Here is a 12,815-nt window from a genome sequence, read left to right on the forward strand (position 1 = left end):
ATCACCTGGAGAGCAGGTCCTTGCTACAGGATCACTTCCTGCTACACCAGGGTGATGTTCTCCTACTGATCCAAGACAGCACTGGGGCTGCTAGACTGGATTTTGGACTTGGCTACTATGTCTCTGAAGGTCTCGTCAATGTACCTCTCTGCCTCAGCTCCTCCAACTCTGCCACTCTAGCCTCCAGAGATTGGACTCATTCCCTGAGAGCCAGGAGCTCTTTGCACCGAGTACACAAATACAATTTCTCACCGGCAGGTAAAAAATCATTCATGTGATACTGAATGCAAAAGACTGGAAAGCCTCCTCTTGCTGCTGGACTGCTGCTTTCATCTTAGTTTTAATGAGTTTATTTTATTTATTTTATTTAAGGCTTTTCTATACCGAATTTCTTGATACAGATCAAATCAACTCGGTTTACATCGAACAAAAGTTTTAACAATAACATAGCCAAGAAACATATTAATATGAGGCAGATATTGGCAGAGTCAAAAGTTACATTTTAACAAGGGCGAGCAACTGGGGATTAGGAAAAGAAAAGGGGAAAACAAAAGTATAAAAACAATAGGATACTTTATACAGAGAGTGAGGGTGGCTATTATAGCCAATCTCTAAGGTTACTTCTGAACATTATGACATCTATGTGAGTTAATGAGTGATTATGTGAGGCGTAACGAAACAGTATATTAAAGTTCAGTGATGTAAATATGGTCTAGGCGCACAGAAAGGCTAGGCCGAACAACCATGTTTTGAGTTTCTTTTTAAAGGTCAGAAGGCAGGTTTCCTGTCGGAAGTCAGAGGACAGGGCATTCCAGATGGAGGGAACTGCTGTTGAAAATGCCCGCTCTCTGAAGTTTAATCTGTGTACCATTTTATTCGGGGGGACGTAAAGTGATCCCTTGTAAATGTCTCTTATCGGTCTGGCCGTAGTGTGTAGTTTGAGCGGTTGTATCAGGTCAAGAGGGGTCTGATGGTATATGCATTTGTGAATAATTGTGAGTGATTTGTGGAGTATTCTAAAGTTGACTGGGAGCCAGTGTAGATCTTTTAATATAGGTGTGATGTGCTCTCTCCGATTGGTGTTAGTTAGTATTCTTGCTGCCGCATTTTGAAGCAATTGGAGGGTTTTGTAGTAGCAGCAGGCAGACCTTGCAGAATAGAATTGCAATAGTTGACCTTGGAGAAAAGGATGGCTTGGAGAACAGTTCTAAAGTCATGGTGGTATAGCAGAGGTTTAAGTTTTTTGAGCACCTGTAATTTATAAAAGCACTCCTTGGTAGTATGGTTTACAAATTTCTTTAAGCTCAAATGGCTGTCAATGATGACTCCGAGGTCTCTAGTGTGAGAGGTTTGGATGTTAGCGCACAGCTGTTGTTGGGGTTGACTGACTTCTGGAGTGATAAACAGGAGTTCTGTCTTGGTGGTGTTAAGCACCAGGTTGAGATCTGATTGTTTGTAAGTGAGAATCCCATAACTTGATTGCAGAATCCAAAGAGCCAGTGATGGGAATCAAAATTTGAACGTCATCTGCGTAAATATAGAACTTCAGTTTTAATGTTGTGAGAAGATGGCAGAGGGGGAGGAGGTAGATGTTAAATAGAGTGGGAGATAATGAGGAGCCCTGGGGGACTCCAAATGGAGAATAGGTATGGGGAGATTCCTTGTTATTGATTTTAACCTTATAGCCTCTATTACTTAGGAATGATTTAAACCAACTGAAGGTGGCTCCTGTGATTCCTATATCTGATAGACGGTTTAATAGACAGGCATGGTTTACAGTGTCGAACGCTGCGGAAATATCGAGAAGAGCTAGCAGGAAGGAGCGTCCTTTATCAAGGCCCAGGTATGCCTGATCTAAAAGTGAGATGAGGAGGGATTCAGTGCTGTGTTCTTTCCGGAATCCATATTGCGATGGGTGGAGAATTTTATGTTCTTCCAAGTAATTTGTTAATTATTTACCACTTTCTCCATGATCTTGGCTAAGAATGGCAGGTTGGATATTGGTCGATAATTATTGGGGTCGTCCAGGTCCAGGTTTGGTTTTTTAAGTATGGGTTTAAGGGTGGCTAATTTGAGAGCATCTAGGAAGATTCCCTGTGAGAGAGAGCAGTTGATGATATCTGCTAGATGTTTGGAAATGGACTCCGGTACTTGAAGCAGTAATTTGGATGGAATTTGGTCAAGCGGGTGAGTGGAGGGTTTCATTCTTTTTAGCAGGGTTTCAACTTCTGTGGTGTAAGTGGGCTCAAAGGAATCCAACACTGCATCTGAGTTGTGGTGGTGGGCAGGTACTGAAGATGGTGTGTTAGGTTTAGAGGGTAATCTAGCCAGCGTGTTGGAGATTTTATTCTGGAAGAAGATGGCCAAATCATTGGCTTTTGATTGGGCTAGATCATCCGGGATTGATGAGGTGGTAGATTTAGTGAGATCCGAGACGTAAGAGAAGAGTGCTTTGGCATCGAAAATCATATCATGGATACGGTGGGCGTAGAAGTCTCTCTTTGATCGTAGAGTCGCAGTTCTGTAGTAGTGGAGCGCGGTTTTGTATATGGCTAGAGAATGAGGGTTGGGGGAGATCCGCCATAACTTTTCTTTTTGTCTCAGGCTTTTGTTTTAATGAGCGGAGCTCCTTTGTGAACCATGGTTGTTTGTTTTTCTGAGTAAGGTTGATATTCTTTGTCGAAGTTGGGCATAGTTTATTAGCTATGTTTTCCGTGATATTTTGCCAGGAGAGTATGGCTGTATTGGGATTTAAAAGATCCAGATTGGGAAGTTCTTTGATCAGAGAATTGCTTAGGGCTTCTGATGGGCAGGATTTCCTATAGTGCAGGGTGGTGAGCGGAGGGGGTGCAGGAGGTCTTGTTGTCATTTTGAGAGTGGATGTAATCATAAAATGGTCTGACCATGGTACTGGTAGGCATAAAGATGGTTGAGAGTTGTATGAGGCTGGCATTTGTGAAGATGAGGTCAAGTGTATGACCTGCCTTATGTGTGGGATGGTTGATGAGTTGAGTGAAGCCCATGTCCATGAGGGAAGATAGAAGTGCTTCGCAGTTAGAAGATAAAGGGTTAGCGTCGATGTGTATATTAAAGTCCCCAAGAATGATGGCTGGTAAGTCCAGGGTTAGGTATTTAGCTATGATTTCTACTAAAGGTGAGGCGTCCGAGTCTAGCAATCCGGGGGGGGGGGGGGGGGGGGGGGGGCATATATGAGGAGAATTTGGAGGGATTTGGATTTGAACAGGCCTACCTCTAGTTTGGGAATTGTTAAGTTTAAGTTCCTAGTTAAGTTTAGGATAACTAATGGAGTGGAAATTAAAGTACTTTAAATTTACAGGTGAATTTACTAATTAATCAGCTAGTGTCCTACAAGGGGATGATTAAACTTTCAATAAAGGCTGGTACAATAGTATGAGTTAGATAAGACCCTGATTGATTTTTAATGAGAAAGTGTCTCTTGCCTAAAAATCAAGGGTTGAGTGAGTGGGAAAGACAGACACTAAATTAACTATCTCTGGCTTGCTTATTACCTCAGACACACACAAACGGCATGAACTCTCAGTCCTCTTCTACTGCAAAAGGTGCAGGGCCTCTGGAAGCTGGGGCTGTGGAATTCAAACCCTGGATCGCTTGTGGTGACCTCTGGCCTTCTCTCCCAGGGGATGCTGGGAGCAATATGCAGATGAGCCTTCCAGTCCTCTTCTACTGCAAAGGGTGCAGGGCCTCTGGAAGCTGGGACTGTGGAATTCAATCCCTGGATCGCTTTCGGTGACCTCTGGACTCCTCTCCTGGGGGTTGCTGGGAGCAGTATGCAGATGAGCCTTCCGGTCCTCTTCTACCTTTTATTAAATCAGGCAAGTTATCTCTGTTGGCTATGCATAGGTTAGTGCTTGTATCACTTTCTCTATTCAGAGGAACTATTTCTGTAGCTAGAGCTGGCATAGTCTCCTGAATGGAGAAATCTTTCTGAGAATGTTCTTCTTCCACTTTCATGTCAGCCAGTGAATATTCCTTTGGTTCCTCATTAATACGAAATTCCTCTCCAGTGTCCTTCTTCAGATGATACCCAGCCTGAGGCTATCTCTTTCCTGAAAGGAATCTTTCTTTACCAACAGTTCAGCAACAAGAACCTTTTCCACCTCTATTTAGGCTAGGAAACCTGTATCTGAATGAAGCTCATTCAGTACCACTTCTGCAACAAGATCTTCCCTTGACATCACTTCTTCAGAGGAGCTCCCTTCTATCACCACAGAGTGAGCCTCCTCTTCTTCAGGAGATTTTATCTTTTCCATTTTTATCTTCAAAGAGTGATGATTCTCCTTAACAATGGCTGCCACTGGAAATTCCTTTGACCAGGTCTTAGCAGAAGATTCTTTTGTCTTCTTCACCAGAGTTTGCTCTGATATCTGTTGCTCTAGGTAATTCTTTTCCTCCTCCATTGCAGAATAAATATGTATGAATGAGGATTTTTGGAAGCTGAAAGCAGAGGCAGTAGGCCCATGTCCATGTGCTGATAGAAATAGGACCTATACAGATCATGTGAATATGGTCTTAATGGCTAAAGAAAGAATTTACCTCCAGCTCCATTACTAGAGATGTGCAGACCAAAAGTTTATGTTCATAAGTCCATAAGTCGAAAGGGGGGGTCAATTTCGGTCAATATGGACATATGGAGAATTCCATAAGTTGAGTCTATGTCCATACGTGCAAATAAAAATTTAAACCCCTCACCCTCCTTAATCCCCCCCCCCAAGACTTACCAAAACTCCCTGGTGGTAAAGCAGGGAGTCAGGACGCCATTTCTGAACTCCTTTACGAGGAGCACGTGACGTCGGCGTCACGTGATTCCTCGCGCGTTCGCTCCGGGACCCTCGTTGCACCCAAAAGGAACTTTTGGCCAGCTTGGGGGGGTCAGGAGGCCCCCCAAGCTGTACCACCTCGCAAAGGAGTTCAGAAATGGCGTCCTGACTCCCTGCTGTACCACCAGGGAGTTTTGGTAAGTCTTGGGGGGGGATTAAGGAGGGTGAGGGGTTTAAATTTTTATTTAGGATCAACAATCGCGATTTCCAACTTATTCAACATAGCTGGCCTCCTGACCCCCCCAAGCTGGCCAAAAGTTCCTTTTGGGTGCAACGAGGGTCCCGGAGCGAACGCGCGGGGAATCACGTGACGCCGCGTCACTTCGACGTGACGCCGACGTCACATGCTCCTCACAAAGGAGTTCAGAAATGGCGTCCTGACTCCCTGCTGTACCACCAGGGAGTTTTGGTAAGTATTGGGGGGGGGGGGGGGATTAAGGAGGGTGAGGGGTTTAAATTTTTATTTAGGATCAACAATCGCGATTTCCAACTTATTCAACATAGCTATGTTGAATAAGTTGGAAATCCAATCGTTTTCGCCTCATCACTTTTTTAAGTTAAAAAAAATAAATAAGTTGCGTTTTACATTTAAGTTCAAAACGAATGCACACCCCTATCCATTACATCGAGCCTGCAGCTGGTCCAACCATCTCCTTTTATGAGGTGCAACCACCGGGCCTTCTTCTTTAGGTCCTCTATCTATAGGAAGGAATAGAATGACAAAGTTGAGTGTATACTATAACTGTTACAGTGACCTCCATAATGGTATGTCATCATGTATGCTACTGATGTATGAAGTGGGTAGTATAGTTATTTGCACTCCATTACTTGTACATAGAAGTGATGTGATGCCACCTGCACCAAAAATATACTGCTCAGACAGCCTCTATGAAGGGCCCTAATATTCCAGGTCACTATTAAGGTAGCTGTTCAGTGCAGCCAGAAAGAATATCCATTTACACAGAGGGGACAACTTTGTGAAGTAACAAGAACCATGCAGCAGGCCCTAACATTATATGATATTGGCAATATATAAACATTAATGCCAGAATTGTCATTATACAGGCATATCTATTTACTCTGGTGCTATATTTTGGCCAATTCTGGCACCCTAGTGCCCTCCCATGCAGTAATGAACCCATCCCAGCCCCTAGTGCCTCCCCATGCACTGCTTACCCCATGTGGGTGGAAGGCTCCCCTGTTGAACACCTGGTACAAGGTGTGTCAGGCCAGCATGTTGCAACAAAGATTACACCTCACACCAGCATGGGGAAGCAATTCCCATTCATTTTCTACCACCAAGGATGCCAAATTGGTGACGTCCTTGGTGGTAAAGTTAGGTTGCTGCACTGGTGAAAGCATCGTAGCTCAGCACACTTTGGCAGAACAGGAACTGCCACCCTCGCAGAAGCATCAGTGTGTGAGTGTGCATGTGCATACGTATACGTGCACATATGTACATAAACGTGGGTGTGCACACATAGATGTATGCACAATCATTAAGTCAGACTTGTGTACATGATACAAAATGACCTCTTTGTGCATTCACAGTCATGTACGAGCACTCATGGGCGCCATCACACATGTTTGAAAGTTATGGTCTTAATGCGCATAACTCCTTTGAAAATTTACTCTTTAGAGCTGAATTTTCAAAATATTTTACATGCATAAATGGACTTTATACCTGCAAATGAGCCTTTGAAAATAGCTACTATATATACTACTTGTATGTGCATAACTCCTTTGAAATTTCACTCCAAAGTATAAGCCTGAATTAAAAGACTCACAAAATAAAACAGTCCTCAGGATATGCAAAAAAGACATGCAATAGGATACTCATTATACAATTTTGGAGCCACTGTACTAAAAGCAATATTATGAGTGGAGCATAGTCTAAGAGCCTGCAGTGGGGGACCACCAGCAAAGCCATTTGCAAGGAATACATCTTGAGGGTGCATAATTCGACAATAATTTTTGCAAATAACCTGTTTCTGATCTCTACAAAACTTTAATAAAAAAACACAATGTCTTAAATGAATTTGAAATTCTTCTGGGAGCCAGAGGAGATCAGCAAGAACAGGAGTCATTCTATCCCAAAAACATCTTCCAAGTATAGGGGTAGATTTATTTAGCTGCATTAAAAAAATATGAAATATCATATGCCATGGAAGTTAACCTTCGCTCTATAAAAATGTGGGCATGTTTAGGCAAATTTCCCAACTAGTATGTTGCACAATAAATGATAACATTATTATATCCTCTAGTGCAACAGTACTGAGCAGGGAATAGCGATAAGGTAAGCAGAAATAACAAAAGCTATGATCCCAAACAATCCATACAATTAATCGTGTAAGTACACAGTATAATGGTTGTAAGCAGACCTCATATCAAGGCATACAAATTCATTGCTATTTAGCAAAAGGTATACCGAAAATATAATCATAGGTCTTATTGTATTTTTTGAGCTTATTTTGTTGCTAAAGTGCAATAGTGCATAGTCCATACGTGACCTATAATTCGGTTATTCCAAAAAATTTTTTAACTTAGCTTCATAGGCAAAATGGAGAAACGCCAGAGACATGGTCGTGAGATCTTACAACCGGAGAGCCCGACACGGACCGCGTTTCGGCGTCAGTGGCCTTCGTCAAGGGCGAATAGTATGTGAAATAGTGTGCATAGCATATCAGAATAGTAATGGTTCATTTGCCCTCCGTGCCCGTGCTACTGCAAGCCGTGCTCTTTAAAATGGTGCCGAATAGCCTCTGAACTACCATGTCACAGGGGCTACCTGCGCCATTGGTCAGCCCCTGTCACATGGCCATCGGCACCATCTTGTGCTCCTGTCATGTGACTGGAGCTGACCAATGGCACCGAAAGCCTCTGTGACATAGTATGGGCAAAGGCTATCGGCGCCATTTTGATTACTGGCAGCCGACAACGAAATCGCTTTCGGACCCCCGCTGGACCCCCAGGGATTATTGGCAAGCCTTGGGGAGGTCAAGAGCCCCCTCCTGCTAGAGAGAGATCAGTATGAGGACAGTTTCCATGAAAAGGGCAGCAAGAAAGATGAGAACAAGCCCAATACATTTAAGATGATTTAAAACTGGGTATCTGTGTTTCATACATTTGCTAGTTCTGTTCTGCAAAAAAAAAACAAAAAACACTAGATGAGGTTTATAATATATAATTATATATTGTATATATACTATCTCTCTCTCTCTCTTTATATATATATATATATATATATATATATATATAGCAAGAGAGAGAGAGAAAGAGAGAGAGAGAGAAAGAGAGAGATGATTATTAAAGCACACAGATATCTTGAGGAATGATAATCTGCTTGAATAATGATATTTTATTCAAATATAAAAGGGCAGTATAGAAGTATTACATAGAGATACAGGAATATTGACTAATGACCAGATGAGATTACCCAGCATAAATTTATCTTTGCTAATAGCAAAGGTCCTTTCAGTGAATTGAATACCCAGGCTGCAGGCTGAACTTGCCATCACTTCAATACAAAGTATTACCTATGGCAAAGTTCCTGCAAATTTTAACACAGCTCTTTGGTCTGTGGGGCAAAGTCACACAGTGATTTGGTGTTAAGAGGAGGCATTTTCAAACCCGAAATCCTGGACTAAGAACAGCCATTGGACAATGTCCCAATTCCCAAGTAACTATAATAACATTTTCCATTAGTTTAGCATGTACTTCATGGTAGATTCAGTTACACTGATTTTTGATAGAGTTACTTTGCGTTTTACAATTCCTTTCAAAACTGTTTCCTTTCTACTCTGTGTAGGAATGAAATAAAGCATTCAAAAATTAATCTAGATGAATGGATAGAGTATAACTGACAATAGTGAACATGAAATAAAATTGGTGAGGCTCGCTGGCTTATCTCTGTAAACCTTTTCCATTTAACTCATTTCAGTTGAAACCATGATATCATTCACAATTAGTTATTACTATGTCTATAGTTATCACTATGTTTTTAGTTATGTACCATATCTTAACTTATTATGCTACCAATTGTTCCATGTAACTGTTACTCTTTATTATTTAACTATACTGTTCCATGTAAAGCGATACGATGTACAAACGGTTATCAGTATATAAAAGCCTTTAAATAAATAAGTAAATAAATATGTAAATAAATATGAAAATAAATAAATAAATAACTAGCTGACACCCATGAAATTCCTTGGAGGTCCCTATGAATTGCCTTCCCTTACAGCCCTAGTACAACCTACCCTCCCACTGAGCCCCTGTACAGCCTACTTAGCTCCATCCCCCCACACCACAGCCTCTGGAGTAGCATAGCATGCCTCCCCCCCCCCCCCCCTCCATCCCCAGCTGCAGCACAGGTACCCATGGAAATTTCCCAGAGACACCTTTTTAATATTTATTGCCCTTCCCCCTCCAGCCCAGCACAGCCTTCCTCCACACCTGCAGCCACAACCCCAGTATTACCTGCCGTATCCCACAGCAGCCTCAGCACAGCCTTTACTCTACCAGCCTTAGCAGAGCAATCCCCCCTAGGCTAAGACCCTCCCCCAGCTACAGCACAGCCTGCCTACTCCAAATGACTTAAGCCTCAGCCTCTATAGCCTCCAGATATCACACTCATTCTATAACAGCTAAGAGCTCTTTGCACAAGTACATATATAAAACTTCTCACCAAATGGTAGATAATCATACATGTCACATTCAGTATAAAAGACTGGATGGCCTCGTTTCATTGCTGAACTCTGTCTCAAACTTAATTTTGTTCAGTTGTTAGCAATTTAACATTTCTAAAAGGAGTAGGGATGTTAAAACTAATCTAAAGTGCTATTAATCTATTGGTTTATTTTATATCTATCAAAATTATGGAATGTGCTACCGATGAATTTGAGATTGCAAGCTCATTTTAGGAAGTTCAAACAGGATCTAAAAACTTGGCTGTTTGAAAAGGCGTATACGGCTGGAAAATGAGATAGCACTTAAATCTTAACTCCTAATATCTCTTGTAATCATTTTACTTGCTTTATCTCTTTTATCCTTTTACATTAATTGTTCTTTTATTCCTATTATTATTGTTAGGTTTATTAACTCTGTATGTTTTATCCTATGTATTTAAAAAAATTTATAAACCGTTGTGATGGCTCATCTTAATGACGGTATAGAAAATCTGATAAATAAATAAATAAATCTATCTGTCAGTGATTCTCCCAAAACTACAATTAACCTATTTATAAGTACACGGTTATACACCTTATTGAAATTTGTTTTGAACTAATTCCCCATTTTTGTATCAGATAAAAAAATGTATAGAAAGTGATGTTTTGATGCATGCCTTTTGATTCTCTACTGCTAGAAAAAGGGGATGTAGAAGTTGGATTGTGGTAGCTGAAGCCTAGCTTATTCATGGTGTCCTCTAGAGTCCTCTGCTGGAGCTGCTGGGAGAAGTACTCTGCTGGTGGAAGTACGTAGATGAGCCTTCCGATCCTTTACTGCTAGGAGCGTGGGGGCTGGGAAAGCTCAAATCTAGATCTCTCAAAGTATTCTCTACTGAGGCTGCTAGGAGAAGTATGCAAATAAGCATTTAGGTCTTCTGGTATCAGAAAGAATTTAGTAGTTATAAAAGCCAAACCCTTTTAAATTATCTGCCTAGACTGCTAGGAAAAGTATGCAAATGAACCTTCTACCTTTCTGCAGTTGGAAACAGCATAGGGACCATAAAAACAAAAGTCTAGACCATTCTACTACCCTCAGCAAGAAACATACAAATACAACTTCTGATTTTATGGTACTAGAAAGAGTTCAGGGGCTAAAAAGCTTGAACCTAGGACACTCTCAGTGTCCTCTGGAGTTCTCTGCTAGGGCTATTGGGGAAAAGTATGCAAATGAGCCTTCTGGTCATCTGCTGCTACGCTTCTTTCAAAGTGTATTTTTTTTTTTACAATTTATACTTTATTAAATTTTCAAATACAATACATATATTCAATAATTTTCAAACAAATTAAAAAAGTAAATATAATCATTCCACATAATAATACACAAATATCAGCCAACCAATAACTTCTTAAATTGGTAGATTATATTACAATAATCAGGGGGCCATTTTAAGTAAAGTTTAAATAAAAACAAAATAATACAGAGAGAGAGATTGAGGTCTCTTTAATACTTAGCCCACTTCTGTTATTTGAACCTGATTTAACTTTTCTAGTTCTTTATCCCTTAAAAAATTCTCCATATGCTCTGGTATTGTAAAGGCAAATTTTTTCCCCTGATAATTAACAAAACATCGGCAGGGGAACTTTAAATAAAAAGTTGCCCCAATCTCTAATGTTTTGGCTTTCAACATAAGAAATTGTTTCCTATGGTTTTGGGTAACCTTAGAAACATCCGGAAAGGAGAAAACCTTTTGTCCACAAAATAATAAATCTCGATTTTTCAGGGATTTCTCAAAAATGATCTCCTTATCTCTTTCTTGGACAAAGGACACCAAAAGTGTTGTCCTTTTGTGTATCACATCTAACGAATCTTCTAAGAATGTTGATATTCCTGGGGATTGTAAATTATCTACATCCCCAGGTTTATCAGCCTTCTTTAAGGGGAAATAGTAAATCTTCGAAATAGGTGGTATTTCTTCATCTTTATATGCCAGGTTTTCTTTCAAATACTTAATAAACATTTCAAATGGGGACATTAACCTCGTATAAGGAAAATTTACATATCGCAAGTTCTTAACCTGTAACATATTCTCTAAGTTCTCTATATCATTATGAAGCATCATATTATCAGATATTCGCATAGATTCCACACTCTGTATATTCTGAACATTTAATGTCAGGGTATTCACGTTAACCTCTATCTCTGCCAATTTTTTCCCTTGTTCAGTTATATCAACTTTGTTAATATTTACCATCTTTGAAAGTGAGGAGTTCATTTGAGAAACGTTAGAGTCAAGTTTTAATAACATCCTCCACAAATCCCCTAATGTCACTTTGGAAGCGTCCATATCCACTGGTTGGACGCTTACTTGTAATGGCGTTGTTATGCCATTATCTACTTCTTCATGTAAAGAAGACAAAGTTTGTGGAGAGCCATGATCTACCTCGTCGGATAGGACTTCCTCTCCAGTTACATTGGCAGTCTTACTTCCACTGGAACTATCCAAGGCCGCTGTCGCAGGAGGTTGTGGAGGTGTGGGACATATGCCGGGTCTCAATGAGACTTCAAATACGTCTCTATTGACATCCTCTCATGGCATGTTGAGTCGACTCAAGTGAGTGTCCATAGGTCCGAGTTTTGGAGTGAGCGGAGATGAGGTGTAGGCCTTGGCCTTTCTTTTCCGCCCCATAAATTCAATATAATATCCAACACTTAGGCAGTCAAAGGCGGTCAAAGCCGGTCTAAGCCGCGCGCGCCCCTTCGGCGCGCGCGGCTTAGGCGACGCGCCGGCGGCGACTAAGAGCCGCTTCTCGCGGGGTTTTAAGCCCGGTCGCAGGCAGTGATGTCACACGGCAAGGCAAAAGGTCTTTCAAGTGCTTGCCGTCACCTGGTATGTCCAGCGGTCCTCCTCTCTCTCTCAGGCTCCTCCGACCCAGTCTAAGCGCCGCTTCTCGCGGGGTTTTAAGCCCGGTCACAGGCAGTGATGTCACACGGCAAGGCAAAAGGTCTTTCAAGTGCTTGCCGTCACCTGGTATGTCCAGCGGTCCTCCTCTCTCTCTCAGGCTCCTCCGACCCCGTCTAAGCGCCGCTTCTCGCGGGGTTTTAAGCCCGGTCGCAGGCAGTGATGTCACACGGCAAGGCAAAAGGTCTTTCAAGTGCTTGCTGTCACCTGGTATGTCCAGCGGTCCTCCTCTCTCTCTCAGGCTCCTCCGACCCCGTCTAAGCGCCGCTTCTCGCGGGGTTTTAAGCCCGGTCACAGGCAGTGATGTCACACGGCAAGGCAAAAGGTCT

The sequence above is a fragment of the Rhinatrema bivittatum genome, chromosome 5, assembly GCF_901001135.1.
Source record: "Rhinatrema bivittatum chromosome 5, aRhiBiv1.1, whole genome shotgun sequence".
In the NCBI taxonomy this organism is placed as follows: Eukaryota; Metazoa; Chordata; class Amphibia; order Gymnophiona; family Rhinatrematidae; genus Rhinatrema; species Rhinatrema bivittatum.